Source organism: Taudactylus pleione, unplaced genomic scaffold (genome assembly GCF_031769625.1).
Source record: "Taudactylus pleione unplaced genomic scaffold, aTauple2 ptg000136l, whole genome shotgun sequence".
Classification (NCBI taxonomy): Eukaryota; Metazoa; Chordata; class Amphibia; order Anura; family Myobatrachidae; genus Taudactylus; species Taudactylus pleione.
The window spans coordinates 8,197,115-8,218,187 of NW_028284538.1; the positions used below are offsets into that span (position 1 = coordinate 8,197,115).

Genomic DNA, 21,073 nt, shown 5'->3' on the forward strand with positions numbered 1-21,073 from the left:
CTGGGGGCAATCTTTATTCTTTTCAGCAGCTTAGGGACCTGTACAATATAAGTCTAAAATAAAAAAAGGTGTAGCCTAAGACATAGACAGAACAACCACATAATATCAGCAAAATAATACAATGTAAGCCTTTTGCCCAGGATGAAATCATTCAGAACTTCCTTCCTCACCTGACTTCTGAGAAAACAGCCGTTCATTCGTGGCTGAGAAACTCGTCAAGTCTGGCACCCTGCAGGAATACTAGCCTAAGGACACTACCCAATCGAAACACACGCACCCTCCCACAAGTCCAAATGCTGGTACCAGCATGTTAGATGGAGGCAAGATGCAGACGCTGGTCCGGTCACCTCACAATAATGCTCCTGCATGGAGATATACCTACCAGGAAGGGAGAAAGTTTACAGTCTGTAGAAGTGTCGGAAGCAGACACAGATAAACAGGGCTTCAATTCATCCTGGTGGTAATAGACTCGAGTGCCACATAAGCGATTACTAAAGATTTTAAACCATTTAGCCGTGCACGGTAAAACAAATCACTGCTAAATATAAATTTGGGACTTGCGCTGCTGGACATCGGACTGTGTGCTTTCTATTTTTTATCAAAGTGATTTTGTGAGCATCAAGTCTAATAAATTATCTGATTGGGAGAGTAGAAGTTGTGACACTTTAATCACTAACTAACACTACAGAACATGGATGTCATTTACTAACCACTAACAACGGCAATCTATTATTCTGTAAACTGGCTTTACCAACAGACTGTTGGACATTTGTTTTAAGTTTCTACTAACACGGATGTGTTTAAAAGGACTATACTTGAGATATCAAATGTGCTGCTAAAGAACACTGCCCAATAAGTCTCAGAGGTAAAAGTTAGGAATTATTTCATCCTGGGTGTCACAACGTGATGGTCACTGGATCTGGCAGCGCTGGAGATTCGGTCAGTGGGCAGTGTGTTCTTGGTGCCCGCTGCTCATGTGTGTGTCTTGCTCATGTGGTGCTGGATGCCGGCTGTAGCTTGCCGAGTCCGGCGGCGCTGGAGTTCCAGGCGGCGGGTGGTGCCTCCCTGATGTTTATGACTGGTGGATGTGGCTCCCCCTGTTGAACGGCTGTTGGAATGCAGGTGGATGCAGCTCCTAGGTGCGCATGTGCCTACCTGTAGGGAAATTTAAAGGGCCAAGCACATGCAGTGGTGACGTGACAGAAGGCGCCAGATTCAAGACTGCCTATTTAGGAAGTCCCTTGGAGCACATGCTCCATTACCTTACTTATCCTATTATCCTTTCCTGACCTTTGGTACGATTTTGCCTGACCCTTGGTACTGCATTTATATTTGGTGCTGACCTCTGCTTTTCCCTGAGACACGCTTTTCGTCTGCTCCCTGGTACCGTATTGTCTGTTGGTTCTGACCCGGCCTGTCGACTATGCTGAATATTCTCTATGCTCTATCCAGAGTTTCCCAGCACCTGTATAGGGGAACCTATACTGAGGGACGCGACCTGTGTGTCGGACACAGCCAAGTCTATACCTTTTTGCGAGGGTCCCTGGTGAATACCGCCAGAACATTAGACTCTGAGCATCAGGAATAGGTCACGCCAAGTCCCTAATACGGGTTGCAACCATTATATACCCGAGAGTCGTGACACTGGGCAAAAGCCTCACATTGTATTACTTTGCTGATATTAGGTGGCAGAGGAGTATTGTGGAATCATGGCACCCGGAGAAAGTGCGAGTCAATGAACACTCCCCCCAGATGCACTATCTGACATTTGCTTCTTTGAATCATTGTTATAAGTCAATAGAGGAGATTGTATTTCAGTCAGGTGCATAAATATTGGGACATTGACAGAATTTTCATATTTTGGCCTCTATTCACCACCACAATGGCTATGTAATGAAACAAACAAGATGTGCTTTAACTGCAGATTTTCAGATTTAATTTGAGGGTAATTACATCCAAATCAGGTGACCGATGTAGGAATTACAACGGTTTCTATATGTGCCTCCCACTTTTTAAGGGGACAAAAGTAATGGGACTATCAACTCAAAAGCTATTTCATGGACAGATGTGGGCTATTCCCTCGTTATTTCATTATCAATTAAGCAGGTAAAAGGTCTGGAGTTGATTTATAGGTGTGACATTTGCATTTGGAATCAGTTGCTGTCGACTCTCAATATTAGATCCAAAGAGCTGTCACTATCAGTGAAGCAAGCCTTCATTAGGCTGAGAAATCAAAACAAACCCATCAGAGAGATAGCAAAAACATTAGGTGTGGCCAAATCAACTGTTTGGAACATTTTTAAAAAGAAAGAACGCACTGGAGAGCTCAGCAACACCAAAAGACCCAGAACACCACGGAAAACAACTGTGGTGGATGACAGAAGAATTATTTCCCTGGTGAAGAAAAACCCCTTCACAACAGTTGGCCAAATCAAGAACACTCTCCAGGAGGTAGGTGTATATGTGTCAAAGTAACCATCAAGAGAAGACTTCACAAGAGTGAATATAGAGGGTTCACCACAAGATGTAAACCATTGGTGAGCCACAAAAACAGGAAGACCAGATTAGAGTTTGCCAAACAACATCTAAAAAAGCCATAACAGTTCTGGAACAACATCTTATGGACAGATGAGACAAAGATCAACTTGTACCAGAGTGATGGGAAGAGAAGAGTATGGAGAAGGAAAGGAACTGCTCATGATCCAAAACATACCACCTCATCAGTGAAGCATGGTGGTGGTAGTGTCATGGCATGGGCATGTATGGCTGCCAATGGAACTGGTTCCCTTGTATTAATTGATGATGTGACTGCTGACAAAAGCAGCAGAATGAATTCTGAAGTGTTTCGGGCAATATTATATGCTCATATTCAGTCAAATGCTTCAGAACTCATTGGACTGCGCTTCACAGTGCAGATGGACAATGACCCGAAGCATACTGCAAAAGCAACCAAAGAGTTTTTAAGGCTAAAAAGTGGAATGTTATGCAATGGCCAAGTCAATCCCCTGACCTGAATCCAATTGAGCATGCATTTCACTTGATGAAGACAAAACTGAAGGGAAAATGCCCCAAGAACAAGCAGGAACTGAAGACACTTGCAGTAGAGGCCTGGCAGAGCATCACCAGGGATGAAACCCAGTGTCTGGTGATGTCTATGCGTTCCAGACTTCAGGCTGTTATTGCCTGCAAAGGATTTGCAACAAAGTATTAAAAAGTGAAAGTTAGATTTAGGATTGTTTAGTTTGTCCCATTACTTTTGGCCCCTTAAAAAGTGGGAGGCACATATAGACACTGTTGTAATTCCTACACCGTTCACCTGATTTGGATGTAATTACCCTCAAATTAAATCTGAAAGTCTGCAATTAAAGCACGTATTGTTTGTTTCATTTCATAGCCATTGTGGTGGTGAATAGAGGCCAAAATATGAAAATTCTGTCAATGTCCCAATATTTATGCACCTGACTGTATATGTTTATCTGTGTCTATGTATATGTATATATGTGTGAGTGTATATATATATATATATATATATATACACACACACACGTGTACATATCGCTATATATATATATATATATATATACATGTGTATATATATATATATATATATATATAGCAGTCCCGCTATGCTGTTTTAGTGGGGCACCGCACCCTGCCCTGTTTCTAAAAGGCAAAAAGCACCCTGCCCTCTGCCGTGGTGCCCCGCTGAGACAGCCTGTAGGTGCCGTCCCCACCCATGGGTTGCAGAGTCCCGCAGGTGGGGAAAACTGCTGGTGAATGGATGCTGAGCACATGCATCCCCAGCAGCAGCATTTGGAGCCAACTTAGTGTTATTGTTTAAACAGCAACCCCCCTGGCAGTTTTGGTAAAGGCTGCATACCCCACCATGCAACCGCCAATGGTTATGTTTCTTTTCTTTAAGTAATAGTGCCAGAAAGATAGCTATCTAGTTAGTGATTTTGAAAATAAAAACGTAAGTGAAGGAAAAATAGCGCAAATAAAGAGGGAGGTGCTGCTGGGTTAAATGCACAGGAGTAAACACCTAAATATTACCCAGTAAACATACATAGAACAAAAATAGTACATGATAACCAAAAAGCGCTCCCCACTCAACATGTGTAACAAATGGGACACCACTGTGTTTTCACACAAAAAAAGGGACAATAGTCACCAATAATAATGGCAAATAGAGATTCCAAGTCCTGGATATTCACTAATTAGACTTCTCTATTGAAGTGCTGGTTAGTTTTCCCTTAGAGTAAATCCATATGCATGGAGAAAAAGAGAAAGGATAATAGTGCAGTATGTCTAAATTAAAAAAAAAAACTTTTAATGACAAATTTGCACTTACAATCACGAAATAAATATAAGGCATGTAACAAATATAAGACCACATCCAGCCCCCGTCCACATGTCGACATCCACACCCAGATGTACAAAGGAAATAGTGGTACCACTACTCCGGATATAGGGATCCACTAGGATGAACTCCACAAGAGGAGGCTGCAGATATTGCGGTTAGTTCACAGGGTGAGGCCCGCTTAACGCGTTTCGGACATCAATTCGTCCTTCGTCAGAAGCGTGGCATAATCACCCAAAGTCTTACTTAAATACCCTGTAAAAAATACACTCACATGATTTCAATTTAGACGATCACCGGCAGCTGTGTATAATTACGGAAGTTGTCCACCCGAGTGCGTTCCACCGCACCCGGAAGTACTGCGTTCCACAGGCATACAGCACGTGATTCAGCCTGACGTCCACACGTGGGGCGGCGATCACAATGCCTGATGCGTTCCACCAAACCCGGATGTACTGTGTTCCAAAGGCACACAGCACGCGATTCAGCCCGACGCTCATAAGTGGGGCGGCGATCACAATGCCCGGCGCACTCCACTGATCCCGGAAGTCCCGCGCCCCAAAACTGCTCGGCCACAATCCTCCACAGCGCACAAACATTAAAATCTTTGTTGTTCTTAAACAGTCGCTGTATTGTCCTCATTAATAGGTCCATTTAAACATGAAAAAATACAAAAGGAAAAATCAAACATAGACTCTATATCCAAATTAATAAGAATAGCATCATAATAAATATGTCCAAATATATAAAATATAGCAGCAAATAGTGCAAGGAAAATATTAAATAGCAGCAAATATGTAAACTCAAACACATAATTAAAAATATGCATATTTAGGTTTTAAAGCAGCCGATAGGTCAATTTGAGCACATAATTTAATTAAAAATAGGTGAATAAATTAAGTTAAGAAGCATTTGAGTTCGAAATCTCCGTTCATCCCCTTGGGTACAAGGGTCCCTAATTGGTAAATCCATCTCTTTTCGGCTTGTGAAAGCCTCTTTTCAATGTCTCTTGTTTTCCACCTAGGTAGCACCTGTTGAATACCTAAAAAACGTTTCAGATGACACTCTTTACTAATGCGATAATTTTTAAAATGTGCAGAGACTGTATGTGTAGTAAGACCTTTGTGTATATTATAAATATGTTCAGATAGTCTTATTTTGAGGTTTCGAGTGGTTTTACCTATATACAATAGGCCACAATCACACTCCAGAAGATATATTACATTTCTGGAGTTGCACGTAATGAATTCCCTAATGGGGTATTTAGTACCGTGCACCTCAAATTCCGAAACTTTGTGTTCATGTGATCTAACTGTTTTACACATTAAACAATTACCACATCTATAAAAACCCTTAGATCTTACACTTTGTCTAGTATCAATATCTAGAGTGCTTTTAACAAGTTTGTCTTTAAGGGTAGGTGCCTTCCTATATATAAAATGTGGTTTTTCTGATATTACTGGACCTATGATTGCATCTTGCTTTAATAATTTCCAATTTTGCCTAAAATTTTTTTCTATTTCTTTAAAAGATCTATTATATTGAGTGATAAAAGCCCACTTAAATTTCTCATCAGTATTATTTTTTGTGGATTTTATTTTTAATAATTCAGTGCGATTAGTTAAGGACATTTTGTCTTTAGCTTTCAATAAGACTTCGTTTGAATAACCCTTCTTTCGAAAACGATCAGTTGTCTCCTTAATTTGTTCCTCACAGATATTAGGTTCTGTACAATTTCTTTTAATCCTCAAAAATTGGCTATAGGGGATCCCATCCAGCCAATTTGAGTGGTGTTGACTTGTTCTTTCTATGAAACTGTTGGAATCTGTATTCTTTCTAAAAGTTTTGGTGTTAATAACACCATTTTTAACATAAATACATAAATCTAAAAAGGATACCTCTGTCGCACTATAATTAAAAATCAATTTGATATTAAAACTATTAACATTGAGTAGATTGCAAAATATTTTGAGAGAGTCTTCATTTCCACGCCATATGAATAGAACGTCATCAATATAGCATTGCCAGGACACTAGGCCCACCCCCAGCTCACCATTTTGCCACACATCATGATCCTCCCAGTAGGCCATAAATAGATTGGCGTAGCTGGGGGCAAACCTAGTGCCCATAGCAGTTCCAACTTGTTGTAGGTAAAAGGACCCATCAAAATAAAAATAATTATTAATTAAAATAAATTTAATACTTTCAAGTATAAAACATTTAAGGGGGTCAGTAAAATCGGTCAAGTTTAAAAAATAAGTAACAGCAGTCAGGCCCTTGTCTAATTCAATGATAGTATACAAGGTGCTGACATCAGCTGTCCAAATAATATCACCTTCTTCCCACTTATAATCTGCAATTTTCCTAAGTACATCTCCAGTGTCTCGCAGGTAGGCTTTGGTAGTCTGTACAATTGGCTGCAAATAATAGTCCACCATAGCCGAAAGGTTACTGGTTAGACTATTACATCCTGCAATAATTGGTCAGCCTGGGGGGTGGAGGGGGTCCTTATGGATTTTTGGAAGCACATAAATTGAAGGAATTGATGGATTTTGGATATTTAAACTCCTCTATATGAGAATTTTTGTCTCCAAAACGAAGTCTTCTTAGGTTTAAAAGAATCTTGATTTCTTTTTACTTTTTCTACTCCTTGAGGGGAAATTAACTGTATTAAGTCAGGAGATTTTAGCAAATTCATATCTCTAGTATATTTTTTCTGTTTTTTCTGTCTTAAATCTTTAGTGTTTTTTTCTATTTTTAATAAGAGATCTTTTTCAAAAGTTTTAAACTCTACCATTTTTCTAAATGGATGCGCCATTATTTGTAGTTCATTAATATTTTCATTTAGTTTCGTTAGTTTTATCCTTCATTACTTCAAAATCAAATTAATCAAGGAAAATGAGCAGGCATCTAAAATGGAGTCCCATTCTTTTTTAAAATTCATATCAGATGACTCAAAAGATGCTGGTTTAAAAATTTTTAAACCTTTGGGAATGATCTCAGCTGCTTGATATTGCTCGAGAGTGACCACCTCCCACCACAGCTTATTTTCCTTAATCATAATTGATTCTAATTTACTAAATAATGAACCTAGATCTTCATCACATATATTTATATCATCATTGGATCGATAAAATGTATTTTTAATTAAATCTTTTCTTGAGTCTCTATAAGTAAACATGTTTGCTGCAATTTTTCCAATACAGGTGATCAACAACAATAAAAACGTAAGTGAAGGAAAAATAGCGCAAATAAAGAGGGAGGTGCTGCTGGGGTAAATGCACAGGAGTAAACACCTAAATATTACTCAGTAAACATACATAGAACAAAAATAGTACATGATAACCAAAAAGCACTCCCCACTCAACATGTGTAACAAATGGGACACCACTGTGTTTTCACACAAAAAAAGGGACAATAGTCACCAATAATAATGGCAAATAGAGATTCCAAGTCCTGGATATTCACTAATTAGACTTCTCTATTGAAGTGCTGGTCAGTTTTCCCTTAGAGTAAATCCATATGCATGGAGAAAAAGAGAAAGGATAATAGTGCAGTATGTCTAAATTAAAAAAAACAAGGGAGATCCCAATATAATAAAACAGATGAAGAAATAAATGACGAATGGGAACATGTTAATTATCCAGTAAAGAGAAATTTCAAACCCTCCTATAAATCTAATATTGAACTTATGAATAGGTTTACAGTATTAGATGAAGATTTCGGAGAAGGTCCTTCATCATTAGACAGATCTTTTTTAAAGTGGGATCCCAGAACTCCCAGAAAGAATCGCTTCTAGAACGCAAAAAGAAAACACGTAGAGGTAAAAGAGCGGGGAATAAAAAGAAGCATACGAAAGTAAATAAAACAAATTCTAGAAATCAAATAAGTACTGATTTAATAAATGATGAAAGTAAAATTTTTAATCTAACTGATAAAATACTAACTGAAAGTGAGAAAAGTGTACCTATGAAAGGATTAAAATTTGCTCCATCAAATAAGCCTAATCCATTTAATGTGTTTGTAGATATACAAAAGTTTATACGTAAATTAACGGTCAAACGTTTTTTCCTTGGTAGGGAAAATGATGATAATTTAATAGAGAGACCTTTGAATAAAACAAACTTTAAACCACCTTCTACCTTTTATCCTGTACAACATAAAGGGAGTTGTATAGACTCTTTTAATAAAGTAGTCTGTCAAGAGGTAGATAAAATAATACATAAATCTCATATAAAAACTAGACTAAACCTAAGTAAAAAAGAGTTTGAAGCAGTAAGGGCTCTGCGAGATGATAAGGATCTAGTAATTAAACCTGCTGATAAGGGTGGAGGGGTGGTACTTATGAAGAAGGATGAGTATATTACTGAAATTTATAAACAACTAAACAATGGATCAACATATAAAAAATTAAAAAGTGATCCTACATTAAAAATAAGTAAAGAATTAGCAGAGCTAACACAGAAAGCATTGGATACTAATGTAATTACTAAAAGTGAATGTCAATTCATAAATATCCAAAATCCATCAATTCCTTCAATTTATGTGCTTCCAAAAATCCATAAGGACCCCCTCCACCCCCCAGGCTGACCAATTATTGCAGGATGTAATAGTCTAACCAGTAACCTTTCGGCTATGGTGGATTATTATTTGCAGCCAATTGTACAGACTACCAAAGCCTACCTGCAAGACACTGGAGATGTACTTAGGAAAATTGCAGATTATAAGTGGGAAGAAGGTGATATTATTTGGACAGCTGATGTCAGCACCTTGTATACTATCATTGAATTAGACAAGGGCCTGACTGCTGTTACTTATTTTTTAAACTTGACCGATTTTACTGACCCCCTTAAATGTTTTATACTTGAAAGTATTAAATTTATTTTAATTAATAATTATTTTTATTTTGATGGGTCCTTTTACCTACAACAAGTTGGAACTGCTATGGGCACTAGGTTTGCCCCCAGCTACGCCAATCTATTTATGGCCTACTGGGAGGATCATGATGTGTGGCAAAATGGTGAGCTGGGGGTGGGCCTAGTGTCCTGGCAACGCTATATTGATGACGTTCTATTCATATGGCGTGGAAATGAAGACTCTCTCAAAATATTTTGCAATCTACTCAATGTTAATAGTTTTAATATCAAATTGATTTTTAATTATAGTGCGACAGAGGTATCCTTTTTAGATTTATGTATTTATGTTAAAAATGGTGTTATTAACACCAAAACTTTTAGAAAGAATACAGATTCCAACAGTTTCATAGAAAGAACAAGTCAACACCACTCAAATTGGCTGGATGGGATCCCCTATAGCCAATTTTTGAGGATTAAAAGAAATTGTACAGAACCTAATATCTGTGAGGAACAAATTAAGGAGACAGCTGATCGTTTTCGAAAGAAGGGATATTCAAACGAAGTCTTATTGAAAGCTAAAGACAAAATGTCCTTAACTAATCGCACTGAATTATTAAAAATAAAATCCACAAAAAATAATACTGATGAGATATTTAAGTGGGCTTTTATCACTCAATATAATAGATCTTTTAAAGAAATAGAAAATTTTTTAGGCAAAATTGGAAATTATTAAAGCAAGATGCAATCATAGGTCCAGTAATATCAGAAAAACCACATTTTATATATAGGAAGGCACCTACCCTTAAAGACAAACTTGTTAAAAGCACTCTTGATATTGATACTAGACAAAGTGTAAGATCTAAGGGTTTTTATAGATGTGGTAATTGTTTAATGTGTAAAACAGTTAGATCACATGAACACAAAGTTTCGGAATTTGAGGTGCACGGTACTAAATACCCCATTAGGGAATTCATTACGTGCAACTCCAGAAATGTAATATATCTTCTGGAGTGTGATTGTGGCCTATTGTATATAGGTAAAACCACTCGAAACCTCAAAATAAGATTATCTGAACATATTTATAATATACACAAAGGTCTTACTACACATACAGTGTCTGCACATTTTAAAAATTATCACATTAGTAAAGAGTGTCATCTGAAATGTTTTTTAGGTATTCAACAGGTGCTACCTAGGTGGAAAACAAGAGACATTGAAAAGAGGCTTTCACAAGCCGAAATGAGATGGATTTACCAATTAGGGACCCTTGTACCCAAGGGGCTGAACGGAGATTTCGAACTCAAATGCTTCTTAACTTAATTTATTCACCTATTTTTAATTAAATGATGTGCTCAAATTGACCTATCGGCTGCTTTAAAACCTAAATATGCATATTTTTAATTATGTGTTTGAGTTTACATATTTGCTGCTATTTAATATTTTCCTTGCACTATTTGCTGCTATATTTTATATATTTGGACATATTTATTATGATGCTATTCTTATTAATTTGGATATAGAGTCTATGTTTGATTTTTCCTTTTGTATTTTTTCATGTTTAAATGGACCTATTAATGAGGACAATACAGCGACTGTTTAAGAACAACAAAGATTTTAATGTTTGTGCGCTGTGGAGGATTGTGGCCAAGCAGTTTTGGGGCGCTGGACTTCCGGGATCAGTGGAGTGCGCCGGGCATTGTGATCGCCGCCCCACTTATGAGCGTCGGGCTGAATCGCGTGCTGTGTGCCTTTGGAACACAGTACATCCAGGTTTGGTGGAACGCATCAGGCATTGTGATCGCCGCCCCACATGTGGACGTCAGGCTGAATCACGTGCTGTATGCCTGTGGAACGCAGTACTTCCGGGTGCGGTGGAACGCACTCGGGTGGACAACTTCCGTAATTATACACAGCTGCCGGTGATCGTCTAAATTGAAATCATGTGAGTGTATTTTTTACAGGGTATTTAAGTAAGACTTTGGGTGATTATGCCACGCTTCTGACGAAGGACGAATTGATGTCTGAAATGCATTAAGCGGGCCTCACCCTGTGAACTAACCGCAATATCTGCAGCCTCCTCTTGTGGAGTTCATCCTAGTGGATCCCTATATCCGGAGTAGTGGTACCACTATTTCCTTTGTACATCTGGGTGTGGATGTCGACACGTGGACAGGGGCTGGATGTGGTCTTATATTTGTTACATGCCTTATATTTATTTCGTGATTGTAAGTGCAAATTTGTCATTAAAAGTTTTTTTTTTTAATTTAGACATACTGCACTATTATCCTTTCTCTTTTTCTCCATGTATATGGATTTACTCTAAGGGAAAACTGACCAGCACTTCAATAGAGAAGTCTAATTAGTGAATATCCAGGACTTGGAATCTCTATTTGCCATTATTATTGGTGACTATTGTCCCTTTTTTTGTGTGAGAACACAGTGGAGTCCCATTTGTTACACATGTTGAGTGGGGAGCGCTTTTTGGTTATCATGTACTATTTTTGTTCTATGAGTGATTTTGAAAAGAAAATGTTTTCACCAGTTCTTTATGCTTTTTATTTTTTTTTAGATGCTTATGATTATGGTGAATTAGAAGAGCAAGCTGCTCAGGGTGACTCAGAAGAGACCGCTTGCCCAGACAGCCAAGAGGATGGAAGTGACATCTCAGATCGCCTGCAGACCTACGACCAAAGGAAATGCCACTTGCATAAATGTCACAATGTCACAATGGAGATGAAGAAAGCATCTGCCCTGACAAAGGGACCTGCTCCTACCATGTTTTTAACTGTTTGAAGAACTTCTGGATCACTCAGGTTTGTGTAATCACTGAGTGTATTCTAGTGGATGGAAGCTTAGGTATTTGCAGCATTTTGTATCATTAAGCTACTGAATATCTAGTGCTCTGTTCATGTAGAACATTAAGTGATTACTGGAAAATATCACTATATGTCGCATCATATCTATGCAATATATACATTAGTAATGTTTTGTAGCCATTCATATTAAACTTATCTGTCCAGCGATGTCCTCTGATAAGCGGCCCCTCCACGATCCCGGAAGCAGCTTGAAGACAGATATATAATGGGATTCCGATATGTCTTCTTCTCGATGCGCAGTCTCTGCAGTGCCTTGTGCTCCATCGTCCCCTGATAGGACAGGGCGGATGCTGGGTGCAATGGGCGCGGCGACTGGGAAGGAGCAGAACAAGGAACTACAGAGGGACAATTCAGTTCATTTCTTCATCTCTAGATGGTGAAATGCAATTGAGAAGCGAAACAGAAACAGCAAGAAGTATATTTACTAATTTTTACTCTGGTTTTTAGAAGTGGAGATGTTGCCCATAGCAACCAATTAGATTTTATTTAACATTTATCTAGCACCTTCTAGAAGATAATAGATAGAATGTGATTGGTTGCTATGGACAACATCTCCACTTCTAAAATCACGCACTTTACTGTACCCCTAAGTTTCTATTTATCTATGAATCATCCTCCTCATAGCAGTGTATGGGGAAGCAATTAAATTGCTGGGACATCATGGTCTTCTCCTAAGTATACCCTTACTTGAACACCAGAAAGCAGTGAAAGCCCTGTTTTATGCAGTGCTTCCTGAAACAGGTCTTTTCATTGCTATATGACTAGACCCCCTACTGTAGTTAAATATGAAAGAATAACATTGATTCATTTTGCTTTATTGATGATATTCTGTAACTGTTACTAAAAGCAATCCATGTATAGGTGATAATGAAAAGAACTGTCATTGCATTCAAAATGGCTCCTCACTTTCATTATACAAAGTTTACTCAGAAACAGTTTTAAAAATTTTAATGGGTATAAACATTTTAGACCCTAAGGCAGAGGTTTCCAAACTCGGCCCTAATGGGTTCTAAGGATAACAATGCTTGGGCACAGGTGACTTCATTAGTTAATTTAACCATCTGTGCTCAACAGAATCGATATGTAATGCCGGCTGTTGGGATGCCTCCTGCCAAAATACAGACAGCGGCATCCTTATGGTTGCTATCCCAACAAGGGTCAGGTATGTATACTTACCCTTCCCCCTTCTCCCACTAACACTAACCCCACCTTCTTGTAGCCTAACCCTAACCCTCCCCGTTAGTGCCTAAACCTAAGTCTCACCCCTTCTTGCCTAACCCTAACCCTCCCCCCATGGAACCTAACCCTAACCATCCCCCCAAGATGTGACTAACCCTACCTCCCCCCCAAAACCTAGCTCTAACCCCGCTACACTACCTAAACCTAACACTCCTCCCCCTGTGGCTAACAGCTAAGGGTCCCCCTGGACTTAACTCGGTCAGGCTGGCATCCTTCTGGATTCCGGCATTGGGATTAAGAGAGGCTTCGGTATTTCGACGCCTACCTAAAGTGTTGTGTTGGACTTTCAGCATCGGGATTCAGACCAGTGGCATGCCGTCCGCCAGTCCAATAACTGCATCCCATGCTCATTCCTTAATAGGTGGATGGTTAGGATGCCTTGAGGACTGAATTTGGGAACCTATGCCTATGGGGTTATTTTGCGCTGACACAGGAGAAATTCCAAGTTTCATAAGCTCTTATACTGTAACTATTTTATTTATTGAGGTTAGAAGATCAAAGCTTTGGGATTCCTACTGCTTATACTGAGCACTTACACTGAGCTTTCTGACAGTTTCTGCTTCAATGCATCGCTTATAAGAACCAGGGGTGAATATGATCCCTCATTCATCACCCAACACATAGCATATCCAATGCAATGGTGCAAATACGACAAATGGGCTGCACCTCAAAGCAACCAACCCTGATACGGTATGTGGTATTGTATGTCACATATTTACAGTAGAGGCAGCTCATTGTTTATTTCATTATTTTGCCTAATCAATATTCTTCCTCTAAATTCAACAAGAACTTGGTAAAGGACAGCAGAAGTGTGACCGCAGCTAATTCACCTAGCTTCCCGATAATGCGCACTAATCTGCGGTAATATGGTTTCATTCACAGGATGCAGCATTTTGCCTCTGCAAATGGCAGGTGTTAGGTAGACAAACATAAGTGTGCATTAAATATTGGTCATAAAGAAATGGAGTCCTGATATGGAAGGAGGTTACATTTTTATGGTTTCCATGTTCCCACCCTGCGCAAAACTAGGACACAATGGTTTTACATGGGAGTCTCCAGAGACAGTGATGTGGGTGTTCACCTTCAATTGTGTTTAGTGGACAAGCAAGAGCACTTAAACTAGCAGACCTGAAGCTTTTGTGGTTGATGTATGAAGCAGTGAAAAGAAAGGCGAAATGGACAGTGGAGACATTGCCCATAGCAACAAATAGCGTCTACCAGTAATTTTATAGAATGTGTTTTATGTGCAATCCAACATGCACACAAATTGACAAGCAGCCCAGGCTTCTAGGGGCTGCAGGCCTTAGAAGCCAGATGAGGCTACCATTATAGCAGGAGAGAGGCTTCTAATTGGAAGCGTTCTCTGCTAATTGCAGTCGAGAATGTGATTAGCAGGGAGCACTGTCTGCCTGGCTGTTATTAGCAGGGAGCACTGTCTGTCTGGCTGTGATTAGCAGGGAGCACTGTCTGTCTGGCTGTGATTAGCAGGGAGCACTGTCTGCCTGGCTGTGGTTAGCAGGGAGCACTGTCTGCCTGGCTGTGATTAGCAGGGAGCACTGTCTGTCTGGCTGTGATTAGCAGGGAGCACTGTCTGCCTGGCTGTGATTAGCAGGGAGCACTGTCTGCCTGGCTGTGATTAGCAGGGAGCACTGTCTGACTGGCTGTGATTAGCAGGGAGCACTGTCTGCCTGGTTCTGATTAGCAGGGAGCACTGTCTGCCTGGCTGTTATTAGCAGGGAGCACTGTCTGTCTGGCTGTGATTAGCAGGGAGCACTGTCTGCCTGTGATTAGCAGGGAGCACTGTCTGCCTGGCTGTGATTAGCAGGGAGCACTGTCTGTCTGGCTGTGATTAGCAGGGAGCACTGGGCCTACTTCAGACCTGCTCGCAAGCGCAGGACGCTGGCAAGCGAGTCGATGGTGCCCTAATGCGCATGCGCACGACGGAGGGAGCTCCATCGTGCGCATGCGCGAGACCCATAGCGACAGCCAAGCTGTTGTTATGGGTCTTGCACCAAAGGGAGCATGCTGTCGATGGTGAGAGACAGCACGGCCCCTTTGGTGGGCGTGCCGGGGGCGTGGCTGCCAGATGGAAACATTCCCATGGGAACGCCTACCATCTGAGTCTGGCCCCACTGACATCAGTAGTGATGTAAGTGGGAGTGATTTTGGCTCTGATAGAGCCAAAATCACTCCAGGGCTTGCGGCAGCGAGACCCTACCGCAAGGGTCTCGTCGCAAGCCCGATGGTCGTGATGGTCTTGACCATCGCGACCATCATCATGGCCGCTCGCTATAGCTGTTGGTGGTCACCCACAGCTATACGAGCGGCCAGAAGGCTGCTCCACTTTAAGGTAGGAGGGCCCTGATTCAGAGCGAGCACTCTGGTCAGAGCGTCCGGCTCTGAATCAGGCCCACTGTCTGCCTGGCTGTATTTAGCGGGGAGCGCTTCTAGTAGGAAACCACTGCCACTGCTAGGCAGTCCCAGCATGTGTCGGGTATTACTGGTGGGGGAGAGCTACAGTCCTGCAGCCTCTAGGTAAAATCCGCCACTAGATATGGGTTACATTTGTGCTCTTTGTAAATGTTTTGACGTGAACATGTAAATGTTACTGAAATATTAATGACACTTTTTTATTACCTCAATATCATACCTGCAGATGTTTGAGAGGGAATCTGAGTTCTCTACACAACTCGTGTGCTAACAGCAATCTTCGATGTCTGGCAAAGCGTACATGCGCAAATCAGAGTTACGCATGGATCGGAGTGTATAAAGCCAACAACGTAAGTAGCACACAACTGCTGCTTTTATCCTAGATGCAAACACAAGCCGGAGGTCCGTGCTACAGCCACACACCCACATATTGTTTTTAGGAAGTTAAAAACTTACTACTATAGAAAGGATTGTAACCTAAAGAATTTTTATCAGACATGTTTTCCAGAGGTATATACTACAGTATATGTATATTGTAAGGTGGCATAGTAACAGGACCACAGTCTCCTGGAGTAAAAAGATGACACACAACAGAAGACAGTCCAGGAAACAGAGAAAACAGAGCTGACACTTACCAATTTGGTGCCCTAGGCAAGATTGTGGATGTTGCCCCCTAGCAGATAATTCCACCACCAAGTTTAATGTTTATACGCAAATGCCAAAAACAACACATTGGTTTATGACATAGGGTGGGATGTACTAAGGTTGCAGTGACCATTCCGCCAGTCACTGCAACCTTACTAATCGCATATGTACTAACATCTGCGATTAGTATCGCAAAGGACAGATTTTGCGATAGTGCTGCCCTTTGTGAAGTAGCCGACGCCAGGTGACAGGGTCTCCGTGGGACCCCGTCCCCTCCAAGCCATAGAAGCTTCCTGCTGGTCACATGTGCAGGAAGCCCCGGGCTCCTCCTCCTCCTCCCTGCACCTGGAAGAAGCTTAGGAGGAGAAGGAGACGGAGGACCCAGGAGGAGCGCGGGCCAGCGACAAATGAGTGCAGGTGAGTGGGGGTTATCGCTGGGCGATGGTGGGGCGGCGAGGCGGCGGCGAACCAGCGGGAGCAAGGTGCGATAAGAAGCCCATAGGCTTCCAGATTTTTCTGGCGTTACCCTATGCATGGATAAAAGTGCGTCCGGGCCTTAGTACATATGGAAATGCGGTTAAAACCCTGTTTTTCCCTTTAGTATATCCCAGCCAGATTGTTAAAGAAACACTTGCTAAACACATAAAACCACATAAAATATACAAACTACAGTATACATATAAAGGAACCCAAAAGCAATATAATTACATGCCACAGAACTATACAATATGGATTACCCTAAACAGGGGATGACCCTTCCAAAGTCAACAAGTGCTCACCTCAAGACAACTGACAAGCCCTCTTTGTAGCCATTATAATGTCTTCACATTCAGTTGTGTTTCCGGTAGGGGTCTATTTATTAAGCCTTGGATGGATATAACGTGAACGGGGATAAACTCCCAACTAATCAGCTCCTAGCTGTCATTTTTCAAACACAGCCTGTGACATGGCATTTAGGAGCTGATTGGGTGAGACTTTATCCCCATTCATGTTATCTCCATCTGAGGCTAGATAGACTCTGTTTCATGCAAGAATCATGTACTAGTTTTTACACACTGTACTTGTAGTAGGAAATACAATGGGAAATCTATTTACCTTGCATTTTTCTTTCTCCTCCATTTTCTAATGTGTCGGATACCGAAATGTAGATGGGAGCAGGTTGGACTATACCAACTGGGCTTGTGGACAGAACCAACGGTGTGGAACATGGTGCACTGCAGTCAATTTGTCAAGTAAGTGAAAGGGAAGATTATAGGCATACATACAGTAGGTATATAGCGAAAGGTAAAATTGCACAATAAGACAGAAATTACAATAATAAAACATTGTTGCCAAGTGACCAAATGAAAAATAAAATTTTGGATCTATGCTCAAACAAAGTTACATATTTAAAAATGTTTAATAATAGTGTAGAGCAATATACAGTATTATGAATTCAACTTTGTGTAATTTGCCCTTTTTGGCACTTATATATAGCTTTTGTCATTTTAGTCATTTCTTTTTTATCCTTTCCTATCCTATTTTTATTTATGTTTTTTTTCCATTAGCTTTGCTTTTTTTCATGAAGAGAAACTGGATGATTGGTATAAGAATGAGGTAGTTTAAACCACTAGGATGGGGGGCTGACAAAAGGGCTGATCACATGACTTAGCCTGAATATGGTGTGGCAGGGGTGTATCTGTATTGGACTTGGGCCAAAGCCTTTTTGTTCTAGTTTTCCCACTCTCCCTTCCTTATAGTTTATTTGTTGTTTGATGGTTTATCGTTGGCAATTTGCGGCGGAAAAGAACGGCAGCTCTCCAGTCCAGTTGGAACCACTCATTTTGGGTGCTCTCCCTTCGTTGAATAGTTAGTTGGCTCACCACCCTGACCGGGACAGCATCATCACCCAAATGGGTGAATAGTTAGTCATTATTTATTATTATTATTATTATTATTATAAGTACATTTGTTAAGCGATTTGCTCACATGATACACTTCATCCGATATATGGTTTAAGTATTTTGACAACTGCAGTGAAACCTGTTTGCATTTGATGGGTGACCATCTTTGAGATCACTTAAGAAACTTGATGCATGGATACAATCTGCTCTAACACTAACACCCCTCTCTTGTTTTCTTCTATCAGCCGGCCAGTGGTACTCTGTCAACTGCAATGCTGAACTGCCCTTCATTTGCAACATCTGAAAATCAGCCATATCCCTGATGTCCCTTTAACCTTTGATGCACGGGAATAAGCTTGTTAACAGTAATAAATCAATAAATCACAATGCAATTTAAATTATGGAGGCTTATGTAGTTATTGTGCACAAAGCATGTTTACATATATAACAGCAGCCTTACAAGGAAATTCATGCCCTATTTAGAAGTAGGATTTTAATGTTTTCAATGGAAAAAAACATGGATATCCTTTATTCTCTACCATCAATGTCCATTTTTTGCATTTATGAATATGCTGATCCAGGATGATCAATGAAAAAGACATTGATAAGGTGCCACAAGAGGTCCATAGCATTCCTGCATTTTGATTAGCAAATATATAATAACTGTACATTATATCAACTATTTTACAAACACATACATGCAGAAATAATCTCAATATGCAGGAATTTACCTAATCCAGAATCTTTCCCACAGAAATATTGTAAATTTGAATATACAGTGCATCCGGAAACTATTCACAACGCTTCACTTTTTCCACATTTTGTTATGTTACAGCCTTATTCCAAAATAGAATAAATTCATTTTTGTCCTCAGAACTCTACACACAATACCCCATAATGACAATGTATAAAAAAATTGAGGAGCTTTGCAAATTTAATTAAAAAAACAAAAAACTAAGAAATCACACGTACTGTACATAAGAATTCACAAACTATGCTCAATACTTTGTTGATGCACATTTGGCAGCAATTACAGCCTCAAGTCTTTTTGAATATGATGCCACAAGCTTGGCACACCTATCTTTGGGCAGTTTCGCCCATTCCTCTTTGCAGCACCTCTCAAGCTCCATCAGGTTGGATGAGAAGCGTCGGTGCACAGCATTTTCAGATCTCTCCAGAGATGTTCAATCAGATTCAAGTCTGGGCTCTGGCTGGGCCACTCAAGTACATTCACAGAGTTGCCCTGAAGCCACTCCATTGATATCTGGGCTGTGTGCTTAGGGTCTTTGTCCTGCTGAAGGATGAACAGTCGGCCCAGTCTGAGGTCAAGAGCATTCTGGAGCAGATTTTCATCCAGGATGTCTCTGTACATTGCTGCTTTCATCTTTCCCTCTATCCTGACTAGTCTCCCAGTTCCTAACACAGAAAAACATCTCCACAGCATGATGCTGTCACCACCATGCTTCACTGTAGGGATGGCATTGGTCTGGTGATGAGCAGTGCCTGGCTTGCTCCAAACATAGTGCCTGGCATTCACACCAAATCTTTGTCTCATCAGACAAGAGAGTCCTTCAGGCGCAGTTTGGCAAACTCTAGGTAGGCTGCCATATGTCTTTTACTAAGGAGTGGCCACTCTGGACACTCTAATATACAGGCCTGATTGGTGGATTGCTACAATGATGGATGTCCTTCTTGAAGGTTCTCCTCTCTCCACAGAGGAACACTGTAGCTCTGACAGAGTGACCATCGGGTTCTTGGCCACCTCCATGACTAGGGCCCTTCTCCTCCAATCGCTCAGTTTAGACTGCCGGCCAACTCTAGGAAGAGTACTGGTGGTTCCGAACTTCTTCCATTTATGGATGATGTAGGCCACTGTGCTCATTGGGACCTTCAAAGCAGCAGATATTTTTCTGTACACTTCCCCAGATTTATGCCTCGAGACAATCCTGTCTCAGAGGTCTACAGACCTGGCTTCATGCTTGGTTTGTGTTCTGACATGCACGGTAAAGTGTGGGTCCTTAAATAGACAGGTGTATGCCTTTCAAAATCATGTCCTATTAACTGAATTTACCTCCGATGGACTCCAATTAAGCTGTAGGAACATCTTAAGGATGATCAGTGGAAACAGGATGCACCTGAGCTCAATTTTGAGCTTCATGGCAAAGGCCGTGAATACTTATGTACATGTGATTTCTTAGTGTTTTTTTTTTATTAAATTTGCAAAAATCTCAAAAAAACTTTTTACATGTCATTATGGGGTATTGTGTGTATAATTTTGAGGCCACAAATTAATTTATTCCATTTTGGAATAAGGCTGTAACATAAAATGTGGAAAAAGTGAAGCGTTGTGAATACTTAATGAATTATGAAAATAATGAAGCCATTCTAGCTGCCTCATTACACCTATTCAAGTGCAGCTAAACTTGTAGTGGTGATGCCACCAGGCCTCCCTATGGATTCAGATTCTAGCTATAATTTATCAACTATCAACTACATTCCATGAATAATAGGCAAATACTGATTGGCTGCTATGGACAACTTAACCACCTGTGCTCTTTAGAAGGTTTTATATATCTCCTTATAGGATATATCCAGCCTTAAGGGTAGATTTATTAAAGGTTGATTTAAATGTTTCTGGGGCTAAATCACACGTTTAATAACATCATTTTTCATTTGGTTTTTGTGTATTAGTAAATATGTGATTAAGCCCCAGAAACACATCAATGTTGATCGATTTTTATCTAATTTTTAGTCAATTAAACTTAGGGGTGTGCACAGGCCACT

At 40.3% G+C, this 21,073-nt stretch overlaps 1 protein-coding gene across 3 annotated transcripts in view; it reads left to right on the forward strand.

The window, feature by feature from the left end:
• Window positions 1-18,635, forward strand: part of LOC148522962 (uncharacterized) — a 49,838-nt gene extending 31,203 nt beyond the window's left edge. Inside the window, exons 5-10 of one of the 3 annotated variants that reach the window (XM_088473596.1) lie at window positions 11,786-12,029; window positions 13,167-13,254; window positions 13,823-14,021; window positions 15,988-16,111; window positions 17,555-17,638; window positions 18,535-18,635. The gene's annotated coding sequence lies outside the window, so the exon portion shown is untranslated. Of the gene's footprint in view, window positions 1-11,785; window positions 12,030-13,166; window positions 13,255-13,822; window positions 14,022-15,987; window positions 16,112-17,554; window positions 17,639-18,534 lie in introns of those variants that run through there. The other 2 variants (XM_088473597.1, XM_088473598.1) reach the window with 2 other exon arrangements.
• Window positions 18,636-21,073: the final 2,438 nt, after the last annotated feature.